At 40.2% G+C, this 27,989-nt stretch overlaps 1 pseudogene across 1 annotated transcript; it reads left to right on the top strand.

Moving 5' to 3' along the window:
* Positions 1–317: 317 nt before the first annotated feature.
* LOC146508201 (metalloreductase STEAP4-like) lies at positions 318–27,987 on the top strand (annotated as a pseudogene). The gene is made up of 9 exons (XR_014876921.1): positions 318–20,471; positions 20,570–20,677; positions 22,546–22,616; positions 23,045–23,129; positions 25,001–25,279; positions 25,363–25,457; positions 25,559–25,700; positions 25,851–26,021; positions 27,483–27,987. The product of XR_014876921.1 is annotated as a metalloreductase STEAP4-like (transcript).
* The last annotated feature ends 2 nt before the right edge of the window (positions 27,988–27,989 follow it).

Consider the following 27,989-nt stretch of genomic DNA (forward strand, 5'->3'; position numbering starts at 1 on the left):
GGAAGCGGCCGGGGTAAACAGCTGAGCCTCAGGCGCGGTAGCCTCCATTGAGCCGAGGTGGGAGGCGTAGCCGCGGTGCCTTGGCGAAGGTGGAGGTCCGGCGAACGAGGCGGCGGGTGTGTGAACGAGGAGCGGAGCGGCGAGAGAGGGAGCGGCCGAAACGCGGCATGAAACGTCCGCTCTCCGCGGCAAATGCTCCGGGGCAGGTGAGGCAGCAGGTGGGGGAACGCGGCGTCTCCGAGGCCCGCCCAGAGCCAGGCGAGTCCCCTCGAAGACGTGCTCTCTCTCCGCGAAGAGCCGCTGTTTTCCACTGACCATCTCTGCCCAACGGGAAAGCGCTGCCACCTGCCGCTCGTAGAGGTCCGAGTCCGCTGGGTCCCAATCGTGTCTTCGTGGCACGGGTCGTGTCATTCTGTCAGGCGTTGTGGAGTGGAGGCGAGGAAGAAGGAACCCAAACGCAGGACTCGCAGGTAGGTGAAGCTGGGTGATTTATTGATGATGGAGTGAACACACAGAACAGAGGAAGGACATGGCTGGCTGGACGACTGACTGACTGAATGAATGAACGAAGGACGGACTGACTGACTGGCTGGCTGGCTGGCTGACCGAACACTGGCGGAAACAACAACATAACCTAAACATCAATGACACAACAAAGAACGAATAGAAACAGAAGACTTAAATACACAGACTGATGAGGATGATAATGAGAGACCGGTGAGCACACAGCTGAACATAATCTGGCTAACGGCACGAGACGAGCTAACACAGGAACAAACAGGAAGTGACGAAATAAACTGAACGTGAACAAAACGGAAAGCACTGGGTCACCGACCCAGGAACCCTGACACATTGTTGCAAACATGCAAATTTGCACCGGGGATGATTGTGAGACCGTGTCAACACACAGCTGAACATTCAATACCAGCAAACTGTTAAAAATATCTTCTTTTAAGGTTGTACAAAGCTTTTTTAAAGGACTGCATGAACATTTTCTGTTTCACAGAAACTGAGTATGAAAACTCCTTCATTCTGGATGCAACTTTTGCTCATCACCCTTCAGCTTGATGCTGATCCACAGATGATTCTGCCTCACCATGGCTCAGCATCACACGTGCAGTAACCAAACCTTCCTCTCCGTTAACTTGGTATTCTGAATTCACAGTTGTCTTGTTTCTTTTTCCGAAACACTAATCTAAATTCATGACCACATTTATTGACTGTTAAGGTGATGTCAAGGTTAAGATCACATGTCATTCACATTTGATTCACATCGATCGTTTGTTATTAGTGTAATTGGCATCTTTGTTGCTTGCTTGCTTGCTTACTTGATAAATGATAAAAAGAAACTCTAAACTCTATTATTAAGCTGAATTTGTCTCTGAGGCTGTCACACGATAGTAAATTATAGATAATACAACATTGCCCCATTATCAATCAAAATTCCCTACAGTGCATTCAAATTGACATATATTAGTATGAAATTAGGATACAAATATGTATACAATTATCTGTGTGGGAATCTTTTCTTTACCGTTGACTGTATTTATTATTATCTGTGAGCATGAGCGTGTGTGTTGCCACTTACAGTACCTAAATGTGTGCGCATAAACTATGCACTTGCACAGTTTGAGTGCAAGCATTTGTACTCTCACCCAACGTCGATTTCCAAGAGTTTGCATCAGTGAGAATATAAAACGCCATGAACAGTTGCGTCTGCATATGGCCAAAGTCATGCACACATTGGTCTTTCACTGCAGATTGATGGGAATGAAATATTCTTTAATCTAAATGTAAATGGAAGTGAAATTTACCGGTGGGTTCTATGTAATTACCACTGCCACAATTTATTATACTTGTGTTTGTGTAAGGTGGAGAGCAAGAAAAGGAGAATATGAGAGACAGAAAAAAGGGAATTGGAGTGGTGGAGAAAATAAAGAGAAGAAATTCGAAGGCCTGTGGAAGGCCTATCAGAATGACAGAAAAAGAAAGGGGAATGATTTATATTTAGGTATGGTTTCATGCTTGAGCAAAGTAGGTGTAGACTCATGCTTAAGCGAGAGGGAATAGGAAATAAGAAGCTAGTCAAATCTCTTCAAAAGCGCCCACTGAGACAGAACCCCGAAAAAAGGAGGGGAGGGTAAAATATGGGACAAGGGCCAGACTTTGGTTTGGCTGAGCTGACAACCTGACTTAGATGTGGACCTGATATCATGGGCGGTGGTCAATTAGTCACTCTCTGGTAAAGGATGATATGTGTGATATATGGTCAGAGTATGAGTAGTGTTCTGTCCTGACTTGAACCCTGCTGGCCCCGCAGTCGATGTGAAATCATGTCAGAGGCAGATGCACTAAGAAAGATAGGCATCATTAAGGTGTGCTGCTGTTCCAACGCTATTAATGAGACCACAACTCTCACACATACATATTTGTAGAAAGTGTGTACGTTTATTTGCGCATATTTTTCATTTAGTTTCTCACTGCGCGTTTGCATCTGTATTTGCATACGTTTGCTCAAGCTCCTTCTGCCATGTTCCGGTGGGTAAAAGTTTGAAGATTTAGTTTTTAATGCACTTCAACAGAAATTCATTTCACATATCTCACAAAATCCTCCCAGCACCTCCACTTTCCTCTTTTGCCCCCTACTCCCCCTCTGCAGCCCTCTCACCTCCCCTGGCTTACTCCCTGGAAGCTAATTAGCATATATTCTCCTGCAGATGAAAGTAATGGCCTTAGAGTTAGCACTGATATAGACATACACAAAACCAAATCCAGAATGGGTCATTATCTGTCCTGAGTGTGTGTCTGTTTGGACACACATCCATTGGCTTCCCGGCCCGTTTTGTAAATTTCTTTCCTTTTGTTATTTGTGTTTGCAAGTCACTGCATGTGTGCCATGAACTTTTACTGCATCGATCAACCCCATACCTGTTCGGCATCACGGAGCCCTATTCAAAATGCTATTCACTACATCAAAAGATGCTGCTGTGTCTGGCTGCCTGAAAGCACATGAATATGTTTCTCTTGTTTGCGACAGTAGAGAGTTGTTTAGAATGGCACTTAGGTTATTTATTGGAATATCAGTGGTACTGTGTAAATAATACATAAGGTCTGTTGATGGGTCGTTGCTTCGTCCCAGAGGACAGTGTGAAACACACAGAGGAAGCACACACGGCCAATTTCAGTCAAACAGGGGAGCACACTCAAGAGTCCTCTCATCTACAGTTATTGTACTTCAAAGCAATGACAGTTAAGATTAAATGCGATGTTAGGGAGCGCAGAGGCTGCGCCACCCCACATCAGTAGTTGTATAGGTGGAGAGGAGAAAAGGGGGGTTAGAACAGAGTGGCGTGAGTAAGGAGGACAGCTATCATAGCGGTCCAAGCTGATTTGGAGAAGCCCTTATCGGGCCTGGCTTGGTGCCCCTCTGCGCTTGGCTGCAAGCCACGCCAAAGAATGCCTAGTAGGGTCAGAGGAAGTGAGGTCATGTGAATCACGGACACACTTAAAGATCCACTTGGCAGCAAATGGCGAATTCATCACTGAAGGTCAGACATCCACCACCTAAGAGAGAGGGCTTTGACGTTTTGCTGCACTAGAAAGCGATAGAAAGGGGCTATAAGGGAAGACAGGGAGTACAGAAGGAACAAGAGAAACAATTTCCATCTTTCTTTCTGTTGTTCTTTCGAAACAGAGAAGTGCAGAGAGCAGTATGTTGCAGTAACATATAGCCCACCAAGGGAGCTTTATAGTGTTGTTCTTATGCTTGTGCTTGAAAGCAGAGATGCCATGCAGATAAACAGCAGCTGCTCCTCTATTCATTTTGTCCTTTCTTCCATCCAGATGCACGCACAACCACATTTTAAGCTCAACAAAAGAATTGTATTTCTCAGAGAATTAAGCGCAAGCTTGTATCTGTGTATCTTAGCTCTGGAGTGTGTCATCCCAGTGGTGGGAGCTTTTGGAGCCAGAGGACCAGTACAGTGACCCGACTCAGCCTGCTTTAATCTAATCAGTCTCTTCAACTTCCTAATAGGCTGGTTTCCCAACAGTCTGCTCCACTGGGACAGATGCTGCTTTTATCTGTTGTACGGCTGTTTACTGATCAGGGGTCAGGAAGCTGCCTCACTTTCTGTACAAGAAAACAAAGCTCCATCACAGCACATTACATCCAGGCTTACAGTGATTAATGTGCTAGGGTTTCCACTTCTGTGTTTACTCTATGCACAAGCGTGTGTGTGTGTATGTTTGTGCGTGGCCTTTAATGTGCATGGCTGGGTCTATCAGCTGGACTTTAATCTAATCTGGTAGCAACCCTGCCACGGTGACCTGTAATGATTTAGAGCTGACCCCATCTCTCTAACTCAATACACTCGTTTCCACTCAGCTGCAGCGTGCATTTGTGTGTATGTGTATAAGTGTAAGATCAAGCTTGCTTATTTGTCAATGGCCTTGTGTCATAATGCCCCCTTAATCTCACCCCTCACATGCTCAGTCATCAATCTTCTCATTCATACACTTGAGTTCAAAAGCAGCTCACACATAGCCACTGTTATTCTCTGTCTTTCTCTTCCGTTTACTTCTTGACCTTCAGTTTGAGTTTATGGGAATAACCTCCAATCCTGTAAACAGGCCACAGCCACCCCCCCCCCCCCCCCACACACACACAAACACACAAACGTACATGGGTACACACAGATAATGGTTATTGGATTCATAACTGGGGAGACTCCTATCCTCATGCTCTCTGTGCAAGATGAGAGGCGGTGAAATGAAATTCTCCCACAGCAAAGCTCTGCTCTTACCTGGGATTTAGAAAAGCTCTTGTAGGGCTCTCTCTCCTTCTCTCTCTCCCTCTCTCTCTCACACACACACACACACCTCAAGGCTAGAAGAGGAAGTACATCCAAAGACTGAGAAAAAGAGTGGAAAATAAGCAGAGAGAGCAAATGAGAGTCAGGGAGACATCGAGGGATTGCAATGAGGCAAACTGGGAATGGTAGTGGTATGACAGGGAGGGGAAAATAATCTAGGAAGATACTCAAAAAAACATGAAGTGAACTGAGTGTCAGACAAAATTGATCTGTCTATCTAAGAGGCTGAAAAGAGCCACCCTAGGTGACCAAGAATGGTCCAGGGACTTAGAGGAAGAAAGAAAAAAAAATAGCACCAGGGAACTTAGTCCATGGCTACTCTTTCACCCTCCAAAAACCCCCACAAAATAGTCAAATCTTTTAAGATTTTCCCCCAAACGATGTTAAAAACACCCCCAGTGAGTTTGCTGTTGTCATACCTAGAAAATAAAACAGATTATTTCACACTGTAAAATAACCTACATCCTCAGAAAAAAAAAAAACAGGAAAAGAAAAACGCCCTGCAAAAAGAGCTGCTGTAGTAACCCTGCAGCAACCCAGTTCATTTTATACCTAAAAGAAACTGAAACATTACATATGCAGTTTCATTTCAACCTGTGATCAGTTATACTTCAAAAGAATTAGTCTTCTGAGGTAACATGCAAACATGAATAGTGACAAAAACACAGTTTGTGGTTGTCATAATTACAGCAGTACAGTGCACAACGCAAGGAACGGTTCTCTTAAGAATTATGCATTGATTAAATTGAGACCACGGCAAGACAGTGAATCTCTCAATTACCTGCCCAAAGCAATTAAATGGCTGCCACGACTGTGTCCATAAAATACTGTGTTTCTTTCACAGATCATCTTTTCTGTGTTGTTAAGCGGAGTTATTAAATCGGAGGAATGATTTGTGTTGATGGAGTAAGTGTGGCTGGAAGAATCCTGTGCAGGATTTCATGAAGTTACTATTTTAATTATGTCAGAGCAGGGAGAACAGAGATGAGGTCTCAGCGGCCCTCTTGCTCTTCTGTGCAATCGGTCTATCTTTTAATTATCCACCACTCCTGTATGGAAAGCAGAGGGTTACTGTGGAAAGGCAGAGATATGAGGGGGCTTCTATTCTCTCATCAACTGCCTGATAGAGTAGTGTGATGACTTAACGATTGATTCCCCTTTCTCTCTCTCTCTCTCTCTCTCTCTCTCACACACACGTACCACATATCTATCTTTCATGTGTCTTTTATTGCAGTGGCGGAATAATCTTTGTCATTTTAAAAACATCTCTCCCAAATATTCACAGTATAAAATCACTTTTGCATACTTTAGACTTATGGGGAGATCCTGAAGTTGAAAGCAGAAGAAAATAACATGACCTAAAACTTCAGGGACAAAGTGTTGGTATAGTATGGGAAAAAAAAAAAAAGGAAAATACAAACGTGATAGGGCAAAGACCCGAGGGGCAAGCACGAGGGGCACATGAAGAATGTTGAACGCACCTTCAAACAACAATCTCCAAACAGCTAAATCTCTGTTACAAGGATACAGTGAAGGAAAGCATTATGAAATCTGTCACCAAACCATGACTCACTCTCAGCAACCTGATATTTAACTTGACCCACGAGTCACCGCAGCTTATTCACCGCTCTCCCTATAAAAGAAGGCCCGCCTTTTAACGGCTGCCAAAGCAGATGATCTTAAAGGACAACACCACTTTTCTTTTTTAAATTAAATATTTTATATTTACATTAAAGGAAATAACATTTTGCAAATGTTGCTGTTGTTGTTTGGGGGTGAGAGTGTCATAGTTCTTTTCATTTTTTAATAATATGATAATTAATAAGCAGACACCTGAAATGTATCGAGTTTTCTAATCCATCACCTTGAACATCACGTTGACACAATTTTTTCTCTTTGTCATTGACTGGTATTTTCATTTACATGCAAATCAGAGAAGAAGAGCCTGTGATGCATTATCACGCTATTGTAGGTTCTGCAAAAATAGTGCTGAATTAGTGCTTACAGTGATGGATTACACAATTCAAGAGACTGTACTAAGTAATCGTCATCCCTAACTGCTTTGAATAGGGCGTGGTAAGCAACCCAAATGATGATGATAATGATTATTATCATTATCTGTTTCAGAGCACTCCTTCCCATTTAGAATTTCAATACATTTTAATTTTAGTTGATTGCTCCATCATACATATTCATTCACTGATTCAAAATAAGTTTGCATTTTTAATGATCGTGGACTAATTGTGACGCAATCATGCCACTATGTTGAAGTTACAATTTAGCCAGTTGAGAGTTTAGATTTTTCAGCCAACAACTATTCAATGTCCAACTATTTTCTGGGTTTGATGGCTGGCAGATTTCCACAGTCACCTGTAGTTTGATGACTTGTCTGCAAATACTCACCAATTAATTGCAGAACCCTAGTGAAACTATAGAAAGTGTGAAACAAAGTTTATTGCTGTGGCGCTAAGGCAAAACGTAATTTTTTCCCCACACTTTCAAGTTTTAAAAGCACTTGGCTAGTAGTTAGACACTGTTTGCAGGATTGCGATACAAACTATGGGTCACTGCAGTAATCTGCCAGTGTCGAAAGTAACACTGAAGGTGCAGCAGTCTCTTTGTGAACATCTCCCTTCATCTCCCCAACTAACCACTTGCCACCTGGTCAAGGAATACACATTTTTCCCTAGCCACCGATAGCTACAACTCTTGGACAATGCGTGTTATGACATCACGAGAAACTGCTTCATACAGAAGAAAAAAAATGTCAACAGAAGGACAAAGCTTGTAGCAGCAAAATCACTTTCATTCTTTCACTGCACTGCTGTCAAACTCATATTTCTTAGTTTACAACAACCTGCAGCCCTTTGTGATCTCAAATGGGCAGTTTCAGTTTTACAACAGGGCAATAGCCCTAATCAAAGCTAACAGCTTACCTGATTGGCTACCTCCCTCGACTTTTTGATGGGGGCAATAACAATAACAACAAAGACAACAACAACAATAATAGTAATAATGTGCAATAAACATACACTCATTCTTTGTATTTATTAAGTTAAGTTACTGTGTTGTGTGGTGTGTTGTGTTGTGCGTAATGCCGACGTGGGACAGTTTCCAATTTCGTTTCGTTAATCATTGGCTCTCCTCCTGATTCTGTTTTTTTTTTTTGCTAGCTTTTGTGAAAAGCTACTCTATCATTTCTCTCTCTTTTTCTTCCTATTTTTCCCAAGGGAAGTGTCTATTTTAGGAACCTGATGTTCTCTGACAGCTCTCACACATTCCTCCGTGGCATTAATGCCAAAAGAGGCGCACAGACACGATAACACACATACACGCACACATTAAAAGAGAAAGCGTGTACAGCTACACACAGGACTACTGTGTCTTGCTAACATCAACATTTACAGAAGTCCTCGGGTCATGTCAGCTGCAGGACTAAATTGGTTGCAGGACAAAGAAAAATCCTACACAATAGAAAACAATTTTCCCAAACATGCACAGAGCATTACCACATACAGAATGAAAAATTACCGTACAATGCAACACGGTGTGGCATAGCAGCACTCTGCTCAAAGCACAACGTCACCGTACAGGACAATAAAATTTGCTGCAGTTTCCCTCATCCGTTTAGTATCGAGTGCAGTCTGGCTGTCTGTGTTTGGGCCACAGTGATATGATATCTTGTCATAGTTTCTGTCATAACTTGTCAAGTAAGATTATGACCAGCTTCAGACATGCCAGGAAAGGGTGAATCACATTCTGAGGCTTTTTTACTGTGAGTGTTTGTGTCTGCACACATGAAAACAGGGCAGAACAATACAAGTCATATATATGATCATTAACTCTGTTCTTTTTTCTTTTTCTTTTTTTTTTTTTTTTGTGGTGAAACACACACCAAAAAAGGATGATACTTAAATGTCATTGTATAGCTCAGGAAGTCTAATTATACTCGTCTGCTGACACAAAGACATTCCACTGGCTCCTTCTTTGAATCTCCATGGGTACCTGACACGATACGTGACCTGGACAAAGCTGGAGGGATTAATGGCCTTAGGACCGTGCGGACACACACCCAGAGACATTAGCAAAAACACAATAAAGCACATGCTCTTTTAACACAAAGGTACTCCTTTCACACATAAATTATTTGACATGTTGGGAAATATTTGTTCACCATATTCACTTCTGTAGAGATTATGCTAATTATGAGGACTCTGTCCCACACATATGTGATTGTTAGCATTATAGTTTTCGCCAGTGTGAAACAGAGGGCAACCTACAGCACTGAAAATAAATGTAAAGCAGCAGTAATTTGAAACAAACTGAAAAACATCCTTACAGCCTGGTATAAAAGAGTTTTGTGATTAAAAAAAAAAAAAAAAAATCATCCATCTAAAACTGGCATCAAGGTTGTGGCAGGACTGATTGATAGGTGTTCTGACACAGTCAGCTGGATGGTCCAAACCAGTGAGTGGGTCAAGGTGGATATGTCTAAAGTTTTACAGTGTCCAGTGGCAAGGTTATAATCTATCCAGAAAAGGTGAAAAAGTAATTAGAATTTAGCAGGAAACTAATGTCTGTCATGTTACTCTGTTTCAAAAATAATGGGGCTGTGGCCCTGTCAACATTGTGAGTGCCTGTGCCTCGCTTATATATGTGTTCTGAAGTGTTTTCTGCTGATTATGAAGGCTATCAGCGAGGCTTTTCTGTGTAATTATAGATTTTTTCTCTGTAAGCCAATCAGAAAGGACTATGCCTGACTCCAAGCATGTCAGAGTTCACTGCTCTCAGCATGGTCACACAGCAATTAACCTGCACTTGCTGTACAAACTGTCACTCCCCTTAACTCTCTGTCTCTTTTTCGCTCTTTCACAAATACACACTCATATGATTATACTGCAGGTATTACACATTTGAATTGCATGATTCTGCACCACTCCTGACTAGATTTCATTTTAAAGCAAAATAGTCTCTACAGCATGTTTTCCTCATCAAATACACACACAGTACGAGTGTGTCGATTCCCTGCATCAACACACTCTGTCTTTCCATTCTCTCAAACATACACAGGGGTTCCTATTACAAGACCTACTCTAACACTAATCATGACTTGCCTAAACCTAATTTTAACCAAAACCTGACCTCACTCTAACCTTCATCCAGAATTGAATGATTTATGTCATGAGGAGGCAGGTTCCCTCAATGTCAGTAATACAAAATAACAGGCGCACGCACACAATGCATCATGCAGTGTGTGATTTTCAGCCTGCCGACACCTGCCATTTCAGGTTTGCATGCTCTGCAATTTTCCCACAGCTTTGCAGCAAGGACGCTACCTCAGGACACACAAACCCACACACCTATCCACACATACACACATCATTCATGATTCATGCCTGAATTCCCTAATATTTGATTGCCACAAGTCATTAATTATTTGTGCTTCTCTCAAAATATATCTTCCTGCATGACAAGGACATGCACCATCTTTCTGTCCATCACAGACTTTCATGCGACACATGCTCAGATGCATCGACATGTATTAAGTTTGAAAAAGGCCATAGGCTTATTTGCATAAATTATAATTCTTAACAACTTTTTTGTAATTTGCACTTCAGTACTAAGCAAGCTTCATAAAATAACAAATGTGGATAACAAGTATGGTTTACATTTAATGTTATCTATGCATCCGCAGCAAGTTAAATTCTTTGGAATGATAGACACTCAGGCCTCTTTGTACACACATGCACACGGAAATAAGTGAAGAAATGTTGTTTTTGTTATGGCAGTTTGGCAGTATATGAATATTAGATATTACTCCCCAATCATCATCCTTATTTATTCATTACCTGCTAAATGCGTGTTTCTTATCGCTGCCAGCAAGCCATCTGCTATTTGGAAACACAATAGAACATCACAGAAACATACGCAATGGCAATCAGAAGTACAGTTTTGTAGAAATAACAGATTTGTTGAGAAGACAATGAATAATTCTCCTTTTCTATTAAAAACCTACATGGGACTGCAGAATGCGCAAGAATCTGGTGTTTCTTATCAGCGCTGACAGTTTGTACAGTTGTATTTTCTCCAGGGTCGCTAGAAACATGGAAAGGCTGAATAGTTGTTAATTACTGGGAATAACATATTAACACACACGCATATAGACACACACACACACACACACACACACACACACACACACACACACACACACACACTCTCTCTCTCTCTATCACACACACAGACATATATATATAAATTTGACAGAGAGAGATGGGGTAATTTAAGGGCAGCACATCCACATGTATGTTTCTGACCAAACTGTCAGAAGAAAACTTTAACAGGACCTGTGCTCACAGCCGAGCACCTTGCAGCTTGACTGACATTCACCAAGGATTGGCCTCCCCAGACCATCACTGATTTACCACCGAACCAGTTATGCTAGATGATGTTGAAGGCCGCATTATTTTTGCAGCGGTGTCTTCCGTCTCTTTCATGTCTGTCACATGTACTCAGTGTGAGCCTGCTCTTTGAAGAGAACAGGACACTAGTGGACTTTCCAGCTCTGGTGTTCTCTGCCACCCACATTTTTTTTGTAGCGATGGAGAAATTGAAGTCCAAAGAAAGCGTTTGCTTTGAGCATCCACTAGAAACTCAGAGCTAGATGGATGCCCAGGACTCATAATACTAGAAAAAAGATAACCAAGAAGCACAGAGGGCCTCAAAAACAAACAGACATGCATAAAATAGATGTAAACACTCAACAAGCATATAAACAAAGGCAGTTTCAGATTATCTCAAAGGATTTAGAGAGATTTTTAAGCATTTTCTTGCTCTGTTAGTTTGGGTTGTGTGCACTATCTACACCATAAACAGGAACTGCAGACTGTCAGCATATTTCGAGATAACTTTGTTGTAGTGTGGTTTGGACTCACAACAAAACGCTGCTAACAGGGTGCAAAATATCAGCTGATGCACTTACTCAAATAAAACACAGTATAAACTGATGAGTACATTCATGTTTCATAGTAAGTGTGCACACTTACAAAGAAGGGAAAGTCTCTTATTTTTATGGTAGCTTAATTTTAATGAAGTGAGACAAAAAAAAATAAATCTAAAACATAAATTCTAAATTCGACTCAATTCAATCAAATCGAATTTAATTTAATTCTATGTATATAGGGCCAAATCTCAACAGCCTCAAGGAATCTCATATTATAAGGTAAAGGGCATAATATAGAGAACATCGATATATTCAAAGAAGCCCCTTTGAGCGAGCAGTTGGCAAGAGTGGGAAGGGAAAACTCCCTTTTAACAGGAAGAAGCCTCTGGCAAAACCAGGATCAGCAAGACCATATGACTCAACCAGCTGGGGGTAAAGAAAGGAAGAAAAACACACTTTATAAACTAATGTTCAAACATGAATCTAAACATCAGTTTATACTGTGGTTTGCTTTATTTGAGTCAGTGTATCTGAGATTATCTCACACCCTTAAGCTACATATTGTGGTGGTTCCACAGCACAATAAAGTTACCTTGAAATACACTGAGAGCCTGTGTTTCCTGCTTATGGTGTGGGTACTGATACAAATCAAACTAAAAGAATAAAGGATGCTTAACAAATCCCCTATAAAAAATCTGAAATTGACATTGTTTATCTGTTTGCTGTGTGTTTACATCTATTTTATGTATTTGTTTGTTTTTGAAGCCCTCTGTCCTTCTCGGTTTTCTGTTTTCTAGTCTGATGAGTGCTGGGCATCCATCTAGCTCTGAGTTTCTAGTGGGTGCTCAAAGCAAGAACTTTCTTTGTACTTAAATGTCTTCATCATTGAAAAATGTGGGTGGCATGAGTGCTGGCCAGAAGACACCAGAACTGACAAGTCTGTATTAATTCAAGGTTTTTTATATTTTAGAAAAGACAATTCCAGGCAGTCATTCCTGGCTACAGCTCAAATATCACCTGGAAATTGTCTATCATCTCCAAATACTGGAGAAAGCAGAGATTTAACCTTCTTTGAAAGAGACCTTATTAATTAAAAGGATACACAAACAAATGCCACAGCTTCATGTTGCTTTTCACAATAATAAAACAATAAATACAAACAACAACAGATGAGTCACTCAGGAAAAAAAAGTCACTAATCTGATATAACTCTACATGGAAAAAAGGATAGATATCTAGCTATGATCTTGACTGCCAGTCAGGGCAATACACAAACATGGTTACCATGCTGCTGATCTAAGAGGACTGTTGGCTCATAATTATTTTTCGCACCAATCATCAGTAACCTCATTTAGGCATTGCAACCCAGAGGGTAGTTTGAAAGGAAATTAGAACAAATGCCATCGTTGGCTGTCAGGAACATTCTTGTCACCTTGTTAACTATAGCTTTGCTGTGAAACTGTACCTAGCAACAACAGTTTGCCTCATCACCATTCACAACCATATTGCCTGTGAACCTGAGCATACTGCATGCTTCCTGACTCTCTGTCGTTTTCCCTCAGCACACCACCTGCGTTAAAAATACAGAGTAGGGAACCTGCACCTCTGATGACTATGAGGTTTTCATCATTACAGAATTAGACGTCCGTGTCAGCTTTTTCCTACCTTGTCAGCTCTTTCACTTGACTGGAGGTATGGCTGAGGAGATGAGGCGAAAAATTCTTTAGGCCTATCTCAGCCTCATAATGGGCTGTCGATTTCCCTCCAGCCACAAAGGCGGAACAGTGGGGATGCATGCTATTTGCAGACCACAGCTGTTTGTGGAGATATGACTATGTAGAATGACACAGATACATTGGAGATCTTAATCTTAACCTTTTCAGCATGTAAACCGAAAAAGACTGTTCAATTTCTTCTATCTTGGATCACACAAAGAACGGCGCAGGGTGGAGGGGAGGAAAAGAAGTTAAATGAGGCAAAAAGATTATCAAAGCTTGCTATCCAAGGAGAGGATAAGACAATCCCATGCAAGCATTGTCTTTGTGGAGATATTTTCAAAGTGTCCCAGTCCCCTCTGTTCTTAAAAAGCCTGAGTTCTGAAATAACCAAGGCCATATAATTCAGCAGCGATGTGTGCCGGACGAAAGAGGAAAATCTCTAAATCTGCAGTTTCATGCAGCTCCTCCCAGCCTCTGATTTCTGACGCTTGGCTTGCCAGATAAGATTCTGAACATCAAACATACAGTCAGGGCTCATCCTGTTAAAGCAGAGATAGGGGATGAGGCTCTCCGAGTTGAGATTCTTCTATAATGCATGTAGGCCTGTTGTAGACATGATAAAAATGGAATATTGACTATAAATTTACACACATGAACATTTCTTTACACCAGTGAACATGATGAGCTGGACAGACAAACATAACCAGTAACAGAACACCCACACCATACGTGTACATGCTATACAAAAGGACACGCACTATTCATTTATCTCAACAGCCCTAAAGCAGCAACTTCATCAAAGACAAACATCTAAAAAAAATAGGGTGCACTTTCATTCAAACTGTTTCTTATTCTCCTTAAACCTACTCTAAGTGTTTCATAATTAACATCCCAAGTGTTTCTGTCTGGAAAGCTGCTAATGGAATATTTATAGAATATTTCTGGGAATACTTATGGGAAACTCTGGTTGTAACAAGCATCTTTGTTCTACTGAAACACAATTTTTTTTCAATTTCTTCTTCCTGGTGTCTTTCTTTCTGTGCCTGAGTCTCTCTGCTATGCTCCCTATGTTTCTGTCTTTGTGTCTCATTGTATATCCAGTGTGTGTCTGTCTTCCTACCACTTTTTTTCCACTGCTTTTTCAACAAACTCAAAACCTGAGCTCAGTCAGAGCCTCAATATGAATCTCATATGTAATGCATTGCCATAACAGAAATCTCTTAGAACTCATCTATCTTACAGGCTGTTCTCTGCTCATTGTAACACCATGGCACTATGTAGAATAGGCGCACTCTCACTGAAAACTGTCTTTAACAACTGCCCCTCATTGTGCGTGCCTCATGACGCCTGGAAACAGTTGTAATCTCAAGTAATTCCCACCACAGCCATTCACTCTTGCTTGCAAATGTGAATTCTTTATTTTTGTCCATTAAGCTGGCAAAACAAATGTTCAATGCTCACTATTATACGCATGTTGTTAATGCACTGCAGAGTGACAGATAACACTGAAAGAATCTCAGTGTGCTTTCTCACGTGTGCTGTAATTTGCAACTCCACCCTGACATTTATAAATTGAAGGCTCAGCATATGCTCGATGTAAACATGTCCCAGAGCGCATTACGGTTAAATGTTGCAAGATGTTTTTGAAAAAGCACAAAATACTCACATGGTTAGAAAATCTGTCTGCAGCAGAAAGACGGTCCTTAAAAATGCAATTAAAAGTTTACGTGTGCTTGCTTTGTCATACAACAGAGACAACACAACAGTTTAGTTTAACTGCTTCCAATGGATGTCTGAGACATTTCATCATATGGTTTAGGTTTTGAATTTTGGAGTTCTAATCCAGATGTCCATGGCTAATGTGCAATGGATGAGTGAGTAATATGAGTATCCACTGTAGTTCCAAACTAAGAAACAGTGTTGGTTTGACCACCCGCATAACCTAGGTTTACTGACTTGTTCAGTTTAACTACTTACCACTTTAGGCATTGTTAGAGGCAAAGCATTTTTATCTGGGAAAATCCTCTAAAAGTTCACAGAACTGGCTGAACTTAAACCACCACAACAAACAATATTGGGACCTTTTTCTAAATCATAAGACCTGAAGCATGAGCCATGAATGTGTAATTACTCTATGTATTTTATAACCATATACCAACTGAGACTAAGTTTGCACAGTGTCCTTTATTTTGGTATATATGTGGCTAAGGTACTAAAAAAGAAAGAATATGATAAACAGAATAACATACTATAAAAGAAGAAGAAAGAAAGAAAAGGATAAAATATACAATAGAATAAGTACTATACAAAAAGAATAAAATACTGTGGAAAATAGAATAAAATACTTTGTTACATAGGGAAAATTGCACTTGGCACTATTGCACATCAGGGAGAAAGGCGAGAGTTACAATTGTGTATGCAATGTGTGTGTCTGTCTGCACGTGTTTGGTCGTCTGCAGAGTCCACATTGTACTGTCTGACAGCAGTAGGCAGCAAAGACCTGTGAAATTTCATCGTCTTACCGCAAATTTGCGAGGCAAGTTCCCTACACTACATTGACTACCTACACAGCCATATCCAAGCAATGCTGCATAACACATTTGTTTTTATAACACATTAATACTGTCTTTAAAATGTTTAGGTATGCATATGTAAAGATTTATATAAAAAAAATGTTGAGTCTTGTGTTTGAGGTTTGCTTCTGTATATGACTGTCATGTTTTTAGTAGAACATGAAAGGGATTGAGCTTTCTCACATTCTTAAGAGAACTGTTTCCGAGTAGTTCAGTTCCTTGGAATTGCTGGCCTGCCTGCTAATTCCACTTATGGTTCCGCTTGCACTTGCGCTCCAATCAGCTGCTTTCAGTTTGTTTCTTCTGTCCTCTGAGTTCGATATGTAGCCCACTGAATTGTGTTACATAAATTAATTTTGGGGAAATAAAGATATATCTCATGCATGCAACATGAAAAATGTCTGAACCTTTTTGTGTTGACTGTAAAGTCTATTTTATTTATAGGCTGTATAACATTTGGTGTAGGTTAGTGGTTCTCAACTTTTTACAATGTGTACCACCTCATAAAATATATGGCTCTCGAAGTACCACCCTTATGACCAACGTTAAAGCACAGTAGTATAGGCCTATTTAACAAAACAGACAGTTTACATGAGACAATTTTGTTTTCGTATATGAATGTTATTTATTTTAACTGTCATAAACAGTATGTGGCAAGTTTTAATAATAACAACTGCATTGCATTAAAACATCCACAGCAGTTGGGATATCCAATCTTTAAGTGATGACGTATGAACCCCGCTTCCGGGTCCAAACTACTCTGCGTTTATTAAGGCTGTTGTGTTTTTAACATGTTTAATGATTTGTATTTTGTTCTATTTAATCTGAAAAAGCCCCCCAAAAAAGTCAGTTACCACTATCGACTTCTCTCGGTTTTTATCATCAGTTTTCATTTTAAAGCTCAGTTTTTAAAACCTTACAATGTACTTACGGCCCAGCCCATGCAGCAGTATATTAATAACTAACCTGGTATTGCAGTTGTTCTCCTGACTGAAGTTTGGTCCGTTTACAGCATCCTGCCATGCAATTACATTTGTCCCTAATCATCGGGAACTCTCAGGTTAACTTTTATTGAGTGGAAAAACGTTAGCGTTCATCCTCAAGCTTCACTGTTTTTATGTTGTGCTAACCATAGCTGTGTAGCTAGCCACCACCAGCACATCATTATATACCAGCTAGCCCAACTTCAGTTTTCTGTCTTCATTTATGTCGAAAGTGATTACAGAGCTGTATGTTTTAATTTTTGCTGTGGCAGTTAAGCTGCTGGATTTTTGGCTTCATGACCCTCCTTCGTGGACCGCGGACATTGAAGCTCAGTTTGCTCCCCATGGCGTTTCAGCTGACGACATGAAATACCAACACGTGGAGGCCTTGCTGGATCCGCTGTCCAACCGTCCTGTGATAACCGTTTTCCGGCATTCCCCCACCCAAGGGAAATACATCGCTCTTAAGGTGCTGCTGCTGCAGCGCTACTCCCTCTCCGATGCAGAGCGGGCCGAGAAACTCCTCTCCCTCTTTACCACTCTCGAGCTTACCGAGAGCATGCTGTCCTTCCTAGGACGACAGCGAATTCCTCTTCAGTCAAGTTTTCTTCCTGCAGATGCCGGTGCGAGCTGGCCTCACCAACTCCCCGCTGCTGGCTGCGAAGGATTTCTGCTCATTCGCAGAAGAACGGTCGACTGTTGTTGTGATTTGGCGCTAAATAAATAAAATTGAGTCTTTGCAAGCATCTGCACAGCATGCTAATGCTAAGCTAGCCAAAAACCCAGAGTGAAGTTAGCTGAGTGAAAGCTGACCCCTGCCCAGTAGCCAGACCCTGAACTTTAACAGGTAACAAAACCAGTTTTTCCTTTGTTTAATTAAGTAAATTACTGAATTAGTCACTATTACTGTTCTGTGTTTAAATAATGTTTTGAGCAACAACCCCAAAACTGATCAGAATAAAGAGGGTAAGTACCTCCAACATGTGCAAACATTTGGCCCACATTGTGCAATTCATTTGCACAAATGTGTTTGATCTGCTGCTTAGAGTTGATGGTCACTCTCAAAAGGAGAGAACTCATTGAGAATCTATAAGAAAATCAATAAGTAATCAAATTGATAACTGATATCAATAATACAATTGGAATTGCTTAATTCTTTCATTTCCCTTCCTTAGACACGACTGTGACAAAAATGTTGATCTGATCTGCGGTTGATTTAGCAGGGTCTGAGTATAAATTCATTGTTTCATGTAACTTATGTGTGGTTATTTATAGATATTCGTGTAATTTTCATGCAAATTAAGTCTACCCAACAAGTGGACCATAAATTCACCCTGTGGCAAGACTTCAAAAGTAGCCCAGTTCTGTGGGAAATTATGGACTTGGCAACACTGCCACTAACTGTCTTTGCTTAGTCACTTCAAAAGAGTATAAAGTGATGAATTCTTTCAGCTCTGTTTCTCTTCTTCTATTCCAGGGACATATTTGCTGCCCCATGTGAATGACACGTGAGAATTTCACACTTTTCTGGAATCTATAAAACAAATCAACCACATATATAGACAAACATATCAAGAGCTATTTACAGTCACTAATGATGAAATACTTACTTGAAAGAGTTGTGGGAAAAACTTAAACTGATAACGTTAGGTGGGAAGAACTATTCTTGAAGGTTACCTAACTTTCTCTGATAGACAGTCATGGCCTTGGACAGCATAATTAAAACCAACGTAGGTTTAATTTACTCGGTGGGTTCAATATTTATTAACTTAGAGAAAGCTCGGCTAAGAGGTGGGAGAGCACTAGGAACTGAGTGCACAGAAAGAACGCAGACTTTGGAGGAGAGGGCTAAGTGGCGATGCAAAGAGAAAAAGAAAGAAAGAAGAGGACGTGAAAAGAGAGTTGTCCTGGAGGCAGAGCTAGTAAATGAGTCATTGAAGTGAATCTGCTATCAGGTCTATTCTAACAGTGCTACAAGTGAATGGATGCCTTAAAGGTTAGGCATAAAATTATTTCTCATTTTGCTGCGATATACCCCCTGGTAGACATTAACGCTTTGGTTATGGACTTGAGTGTAAAAACTCCTGAGGTAACATGCTGCTTGTCTGCCATAAATATTTCTGGCTATATGTATGTATATTATTATTTGAATGAGGCTGCTTTTATGGAGACGAATATATTTTTGTGCAAATAGTTAAAGTTGATGTGATGCTGTGTGTCATTTCTATAGCCAGGTAGTCATTCTGTCTACACAAAGCCAACTCCCCTGGTACCTCACATCACAGCTGGGACTCTGTTCAGCTCTGATCCTCCTGACCCATTTCAGTGCACAGATACACACACACACACACGCTCGACCACACACACATATATACACCAACTGACAGTTGCGAACAGACCCATGCATTCATACAAAGCAAAGCAGTCACACGCAAAACACTTACATATGTGCCAAGCTTCATTTCTGCTCTATTGAGTCTGTTCGTGTCACAACTTTGCAGATGTTTAAGCCATGGGGACATGAACACTAAATTTGCAGAAATTCTCTTCCCGGTTGTTTGGTTGGAACAGCGGGTTTTGAAATGATAATGAATCTGTGGGCCAGGATTTCCCACATGGCATCATGGCTAGAGTGGAAACAGAAGAAATAGAATAAGGCAGCACTGGAAAGCAGCAGCAAATGATTTTTTTTTATTATTACCAAATGTAAAAGTCAAATTCTGGCTGAACTAGGTAGATAAAGCAGTCGGCGTTTCTAAGAATAATAAAATGTTAAAAAAGTGCAAATCTGAAGTTAATATTACTGCTGCAGAGTGCAGATGGCTCCCCATACAGTTAATTTAGAGTTCAAAGTCTTGCTCTATCAGTCAATAGTTGGTGAGCACAAGCAATATAAAAACAAACTAAATATACATCCAAAATAAATCATGGATAAAATGCTGACTCACATTGTGAAAAAACCAAAACACAGATATGAGTTGTATTGCATTCCAACACATGCGATTTCAGATGATGATAATAACTTCATTACACACACTTATGTCACACAGAGGTTAAAGAGGTTAAAAGAAGAATCACGGACAAAGTGGGAGAGGCAGTGTATAGATCAGATTCCAAAACATTATAAATACACAGCTAAAAGTGACCATCCAATCTCAGTGTGTGATCATAAGTGTGGAAAAAGAAATATCAGAGAACATGAAGACAGAAGGTGCGATGCTGCATCCGCTGGCATTGGGAGATGGCCCTGAGCCTGAGCTGATGTGTATCTTTGGGACTGGGGACGCTCTCTGGGCCTGCGTCTGCTCCAGTCCGGCTACAGGGTGGTGTGTGGCAGCCGCAGACCTCACAGCTGTGGCCCCTTGCCTGAGGGAGCTCAGGTATGACTTATGGCATTATATTGAACTGAATAGAGTTTTTAAATCTAGAAACATTACTGTACGTATCTCAAACATGTTCTGTCCTGTGTTTTGCGCAGGTGATGACCCATGAAGAATCAGCCCGGTCTACCAACATGATCTTCGTTTGTGTTCACAGAGAACACTATGAATTTCTGGAGAAGATGGCACCTCAACTTGAAAGAAAGGTTAGTTGAGTCCAAAGTTAAAATTGGAATCAAAAAGATACACCTTTAAATCTTTAAACACCTTTAAACTCTTTCTTTTTTTTCTCTTTCTTTCTGTGAATCCACATTTCTACATTTTTATTTGCCAGCTGACCTGGAAACAACATTTAACATATTGTGTACACATAGGTTATTACATTTGTTCCCACATGGGAAACATGATAGCAAGAGTTTAAAAATGACATTTTCATGGAATTATCATGGTGATTTGTCAGCACTAATTCGTGTTATTTGAGAAAACAAATAAATATTAACTGCTGTGTCATTCATATATCGAGGAAATAATTTTTAGACACATGATATCTAAATCATGGGTCTGACAATCAATGACTGATTAATCGTAACTCATTTTGATAACAGCATTACCTAATGCAAGTTCATTATGTTAAAAGTCTAACTGGTGTTAGCACAGCTGATTAAAGAAGCAATACATTGGTCAATCTGAGCCTGTGTAGCTTCAATTACAGTCTCAAAATACTTTAAACACATTCGCACTGGATAAAGCAAAGTGCCGTCGTAAGACAGGAGTGAGGACGTCTGAAAACGGGCTTTTGTATGCGTTTGTAGGTAATCCCTGACAGTGATTTGTGAAAAAACAATTCTATTAATCATGAGCAATTTAATAATAAAACAAGGACATTACAAAGTGTATTAATGTGGGATAGTGGGAGTGGATGTCTTTTTAAAATAATCTCAAGATCTCGGAAGTTTATTACTTCGCTTGAACATGTTCTGACACCTCTGCGCTCAGTTGGATTGTGGAACAGTTTGTCCTCAAGACATTAAACCACAAAATTTTCCTCAGTAAATGTTCTGAATTGTTAAGAAAACATTAAATATTAGCATTACTTTAGTTCTGTTACAGATCAAAAGACATGAAAAAACGATTACTTTTAAGTTTGCATTGTTTTATCAATTAAATGCTGCTAAGATGATTATGCTACTTTGTAACTTTTATTTGCAGCATGAATTAAGGATTAAATCTTAACAACAACTAATGCCATGCAACAGCACAGTATACTACTACTACTACTACTAATAATAATAATAATAACTATTTTCATTTTAAAAGAATGGCCAAGTTACATGTGAGAATATTGCATTTTAGCCCATGATAAACAAAAATAACTCAGGAAATTAAAAACACAAGCAGACCAAAATGGCCCATTATTAAGAAATATTTGAAGTGGAAACAAAAAATTTCAAGGAAAGCAAATCAGAGACAAAATTATTAGTAATTTTTTTGTGTGTTGTTGTGATGTTATCTCAGGGCAGTTTAGTTGGCTCTAGACCTTACAGTATTACAGAAAGACACTGAACAAATCCCTCTTGAGGAAGAACCTCTGACTGAACCAAATTCAGGCTGAGGGGCTGTCTGTCTGAAACGGTCGGGGGTGACAGGAGAGTGGAGAGAGAAAAAAAAACGAGCACTTGAAAAATAACAAACAGTGAGCAGGTTTGCAGGGACAGTAACCACAGGTCAACCAAGCAGCTATGGATCGAGACACATCTCCAGAAAGGTACGGAGAGAGGAGAAAGCATAAAATACAGGAGAAAGAACCAGAGGCTACTGACATGTAATCATGGCAAATGAATACACAGAGTGAGGAGGGTGGACAAGAGGTGCTACACAAAAACACAACGTTATCCAGTCACACCTTATGTGTGTGTAATGTCAGTGTTTTCTGCTGTTCACATCTTAACAGAATCATTCACGTGATTTTTGTAAAAGGATGTGCATGAAATAAATGACAAATATTATTAATATATTAATATAACTACTTTATTTTTTTTCTCTACCTAATCAATGCTGATGGATTTATTTTAAGGTGCTGGTGGACCTCAGTAACAACTTGAAGAAAGGCATGTACATGGAAGCAAATGCCGTCTACTTGCAGAGGTAACATACGCCCTCAAAAGTATAGAAAAGAAAAAGAGTCTCTCATTCATGAATACACTGTGCATGCAAGTCATTCCTTCTGTTCACCAAGGGAGCCTAACCTTTTTTGTTCAATCTTTATTTGTTGTCAAAGATATCTTTTTCTTTCATTGCAACTGTGCTTATTACAAATCTATGTGAGAATGACATTGTTGTGGAAAAATGCTCCTAAAGACCTCTTGGAAAATGAGAGATCAAAACTCTCCACTGAATCCTAAAGAAGTGAAACAAATCAAGTGGTTGCAGCTCCCTTGACAGGTGAGCCTGCTGTGTATCTATTCGGTTGAAGTGGAAACATTGATTCTCATCGTTTTGAGACTTTTTCTTTCCCCTGGGCGTCTTTGTAAAGGAAACAATAGCAACTAAAGTCCTTTCTGTGTGTTCTCTAGGCTGGTCCCTAAAGCAGCCGTTGTTAAAGGCCTTAACACCCTGTCCACCTGGGCCCTGCAGAATGGACTTCTAGCAGGAAGACAGGTAAGACAAGAGTAGAAGTAAGGGATCTGTTAAAAAGATGTCAGCTGGCTTAAGACAAAACAAAGTCAGGAAGCTTCCGAGCCTTAAGGAAGACTATGGCTGACAAGAATAAAGATACAAACAAAGCAGTAACAGAAAGAGGAGATTACTAAATTGATTTGATCACCATGAGAAATGTTTGACTTCAAACTACAAAATAACATCTGCTTTCAGCATTTTCTGTAATGCGATGGGAAAAAATGTCTCTTGAACTGCTTAATAACAGGAGATTGCTTCAACATACACTGTGCAAAATTCAGGGAAGCAATAGATTTCAGTTTTGTTGCTGCTGATTATTGATTTTGCTGTCTTACCATAACAATGCGAGAGAAAATGAGTGCAGCGCTTGTAAAAATACACAAACAAGCACACTTCATGATCTTACAAAGTTGAAAGACCAGTGTTTATTGCAGCTTCCGTTTCACGGCTACAAAGAGAAACACAAACATGCTCGAACCTCTGGAGACCAAACCTGAATCTGCCTCAAATCCTCTTCAACACAAACAAGCCCCCATACATGTGCATGTAAACACAAACACGCTCGCACGCACACACACACACACACACACACACACACACACACACACACACACACACACACACACACACACACACACACAAACCACTGCAGTGTTCTATTTCTTTGAAAACAGGTAGCTGTGAGAGAAAAGAGGGTGTGTGTGTTTGAATGTGTGTTTCTTTATCAGCGCATATGTAGTTACAGTATATATCCAAACACACCCATGCTTTTAAGTGTGTGCTATTCCCCAGCCAGCAATTTGATTAGATCCACAGCGGGGCTGTGGCTCTGTCACATTTACATTCAGATGGAGATTTAGTCTGTCGGCTGTCCCCTGCTGTTACTGGTGCAGTAATGTAGGGAGACATGGCTGGCTGCCCGGTCCACTTACACACACACACCTGGGGAAAACTGCTCAACCCCACTGACTCTCCTATATGCCTGTCAAACTGCTCTCTCTCTGTCACACACTCTCTAGCTCTCGTTAGTTCTCGCCTTTTACAAACAAGTTAATCGTCTTATCACAGAGCTGTGAGTGCAGTAATAAGCTTCAGCATGCTGTGATCTAGAATGGGATTACATATTGAGCAGCATATGTATATAAAGTACGCACGTGTGCTTACATAGTCATACATTTTCAGGGGCTTCTTCCCAAAATACTGAAGGAGCGGCGGGTGACAGATAAAACAGGGGTAATTCTGTGGACACACACTGTAGGTGTAGCTGTGCAGTCATTCACTAGATATTCGAATCAGGTGAGTCATCTATTAGTAATAGAAACACAGATCATAAGAAATGTGTTGAGAGAAAAAAATTAATAAATGTTAATATTCATATTATTATTTTAGGACTTAAAAAAAAGAATCTGCTTTCATCAATTTACCAACTAATACATTTTGGAACTGCAAAGAAAAGATAATATTAGTGACACGATGAAACTTCACAGACAGCTAAAACCGCATCATCTTCCATTTTGGTCAAAAACGACTAAGAACAGATTAATGGTCCGTGCTGTTGCACTGGTAAAAATTCTCCTGCCTGCAGACATGAATGCAGAAGGTGTGGGTTTTTGAATCAGTCGCACATATGCTATCCTGCTGCCTTAATACTCATTAGAGAACCAAACTGCCGGCTGAAAAGCCCCCAACAAAAGCATCATTTATTCCTGTTTCAGGAGTCTTTGATAAAACCTGTAGTGCAAAGCTTAGTGAGAATTTTTCAAACCTTTAAAAATTTTTAATTTTATATTTGTGACAAGCTCTATGCCTTTGGAGAAATACACATTTATAGACTATTTCTATTTATGCCCTAGGTATACCTGTGTGGGAACAATGGAGAAGCAAAACTGGATGTGGCAGAGATGGCCACCAAACTAGGCCTCACTGTTGTGGACAAAGGGTCCCTGTCAGCTGCTAAAGAGGTGGGGAACTTTCCTCTGCAGCTGTTCCCAGAGTGGAGGATGCCTTTGTACGTGGCTTTCGGCCTCTCTGCCTTCTTTTTCTTGTATCTGGTCATTAGAGATATGATCTATGCATATGTGGAAAATGATGAAGATATCTCCTACCGCATAATGATATCCCTGGCCAACAAGGTAAAGATATGCCCCTCTTTGTTTAGTTGCTTGTAAAACGGTATTTTACATTTCTCATTGTGTTTTTATTTTCCATGTGTCAGATCACTCCAGTCGTGTCCCTCATTATGCTGTTGCTCTGCTACTTCCCCGGAGCTATAGCTGGGTTCCTTCAGCTCTACAGAGGGACCAAGTACAGGTCAAGCATCAAACATAAACATTTTCATTTTACAATGTAAAAAAAAAAAAGGGCATGATTTTTGCAGCGTAAAGTGCCTAACTCGTTTTCTTATGTTCCAGGCGTTTCCCCAATTGGCTAGATCGCTGGATGCTGTGCAGGAAACAGTTGGGTCTTCTTGCACTAGGCTTTGCATTGCTCCATGCTATCTACACATTAATCCTTCCTGTCCGCCACTCTGACAGATAAAGAGTCATCTCGTGTGTTCAATGAGATAAAGGGCAGCAGGCTGGTGCAAACTGATTGGAGTGTTTCTGCAATCCTGCACAAAGAGAAATATTAAATAAAGCTTATATGTACATGTAGAACATTCACTGCAATAACAGTCCCTCCACTTTTCTCTCTTCCTTGTAGGCGAAGAAAAATACTACCACTCCACTTTACTTTGACAATACCAGTGCATGGCCTACTGACTCGTTATATGCACTGGAAATTCTGAGCTTCTTTCTTTTTGTCCTGCTGGGGCTAACATCCTTGCCCTCTGTTGGAGGCACTCTCAGCTGGAGAGAGTTCAGCTTTGTTCAGGTCAGTGCAGATAAAAATGCACAGTCCTTCATATGTATGTGCTGTGTGTGAACATGCATTTTCTCATGCACACCTTTAAATTCTCACGCTTTATCACATGTGTTTACACACATGTGTTATCTGACATGTGTTTCATATCAGTAAAGGCATATTTTAGAGCCTTCTAGATAATCTACATTTAGAACGTCTTAGATTTTTATCAGTTATTAAAGTGTTGTAAAAGCAATATAGCAATATGTCACTGGCACTCGTCTCCCCAGAGCCTAGTTAACTAGCCGCCTAACACAGGCACACAGAGAGACTTTAGCCAAGGATTTTAAATGTTAAGTTATTCATTAAATAGAATTATGATACCTGGTATAATCCTCCAGTGAGAAGATTTTTAATACAGGTCACAGGCCCATTTGTGTAAAGGTCAGGTCCATAGATAGACCTCAGACAGTGAATGGTACTCAGAGATGGAGGTGAAAGTCAAACTAATTCTTATGATCTAGTGAGGAGAGTTATGAAATAAGACATGAAATAACAATAATATGCTTACATAAGCTTACTTTTTGCTTCTAGTTGTGATCACTGTTGTCAACATGGGAATATAAAGCCTGAATACAAGCAAATATCCAAAAATGCTAGGACACTGTGTAATATGATATTTGCTCTCCACTGGTTTAATAAGGTGCAAGTAGGTGCAAGATCCCTTATCGTCATCACACAGGGGCACAGTTTATTACTGCGCCATAGCAATAGCACTGTTTGCTTTCTCTGCTGTTTGCCCTTATTGCAAATGCTAAAAAATGGAAATGGAGGCACATTATGCACTAGGTTGTTTGTTATTATGTCTGTGTCTGTGCATGTCAGTCTTAAATTCAGCATAAAGCATTTCCAAGGATAGTTTGGTAATTTGGGAGACAGCTCATTCTCATTCTCTTTCTTCCACAGAGTTAGATGAGACAATTGATACCATTAGTTTGTCTGTGTGGTAAATTTGCCAGTACCAGCCTAGAGTTCACTTATCCTAGCATGACAAAAGGAGAAAGCAAATACTGTCACAACAAAACTGAGCGCCTCTAAACCTCACCAGTTAATTTACTTTTTTAAAAAAGCCTTCTACCTTTGGACAAAGGTTCCACACATTTCCAGTATTTTTGCTAAGCTAAGCTAAACCCATATTTTTTACTTGTGTTTGATTAACTTTTGCTTTTATGTTCTGTAAGTTTATTGTAAAGCACTTTGTAATGTTGATCACAAAGTGCTTGAAATGAAATTTTTAAAATTTTTATTACCTACTAAGTCACCACTAGCTTCATGTTTACTTAACAGATAACAGAAAGCTTATTGTCTTCTTGTTTAACTCTTTTGTATTTAATCTTTAATTTTTACCATTTTGTGTGTGTGTGTGTTTGTGTGTGTGTGTGTGTGTTTGTGTGTGTGGGTGTGTGTGGGTGTGTTTCTTTTTCCCCACAGTTGACGCTGGGCTACCTGACTCTTTTTCTCTCCACTGCACATTGCTACATTTATGCCTGGGATAGATTCCTTCGCAAATCTACGTATAAATGGTACACTCCTCCGGACTCCATGCTCCTTCTAATTGTTCCTTCGGTGACACTGGTGCTCAAGCTGATCCTTGTCCTCCCCTGTGTGAACCGTCCGCTCATGCGCATTCGCCAAGGCTGGGAACGCAACCGGCCAAAGGATGAGATGGGTGAACTCAAAGCCACTAACATGTGATCCAGGGTTGCTGAATGTTTCAATGACATGTTATATTATTTTTCATTTGTAGACAATCATAAAGTAGGAAAAATGAAATAGCATAACAATCGTTTCGATTTTGCACAAGGAAGAGAAAAAGAAAGACCAGTGGTTCCAGTGCTGAGTTACTGTCTGATCCTGCCTGTTCCTGACTTTGCAAAACTCAGAGAAAAGTTAGGTTTATGCTAGCCAAATTGACATGCTTCTGTTGATATAAATATT

Source organism: Neolamprologus multifasciatus, chromosome 11 (assembly GCF_963576455.1).
Source record: "Neolamprologus multifasciatus chromosome 11, fNeoMul1.2, whole genome shotgun sequence".
Taxonomy (NCBI): domain Eukaryota; kingdom Metazoa; phylum Chordata; class Actinopteri; order Cichliformes; family Cichlidae; genus Neolamprologus; species Neolamprologus multifasciatus.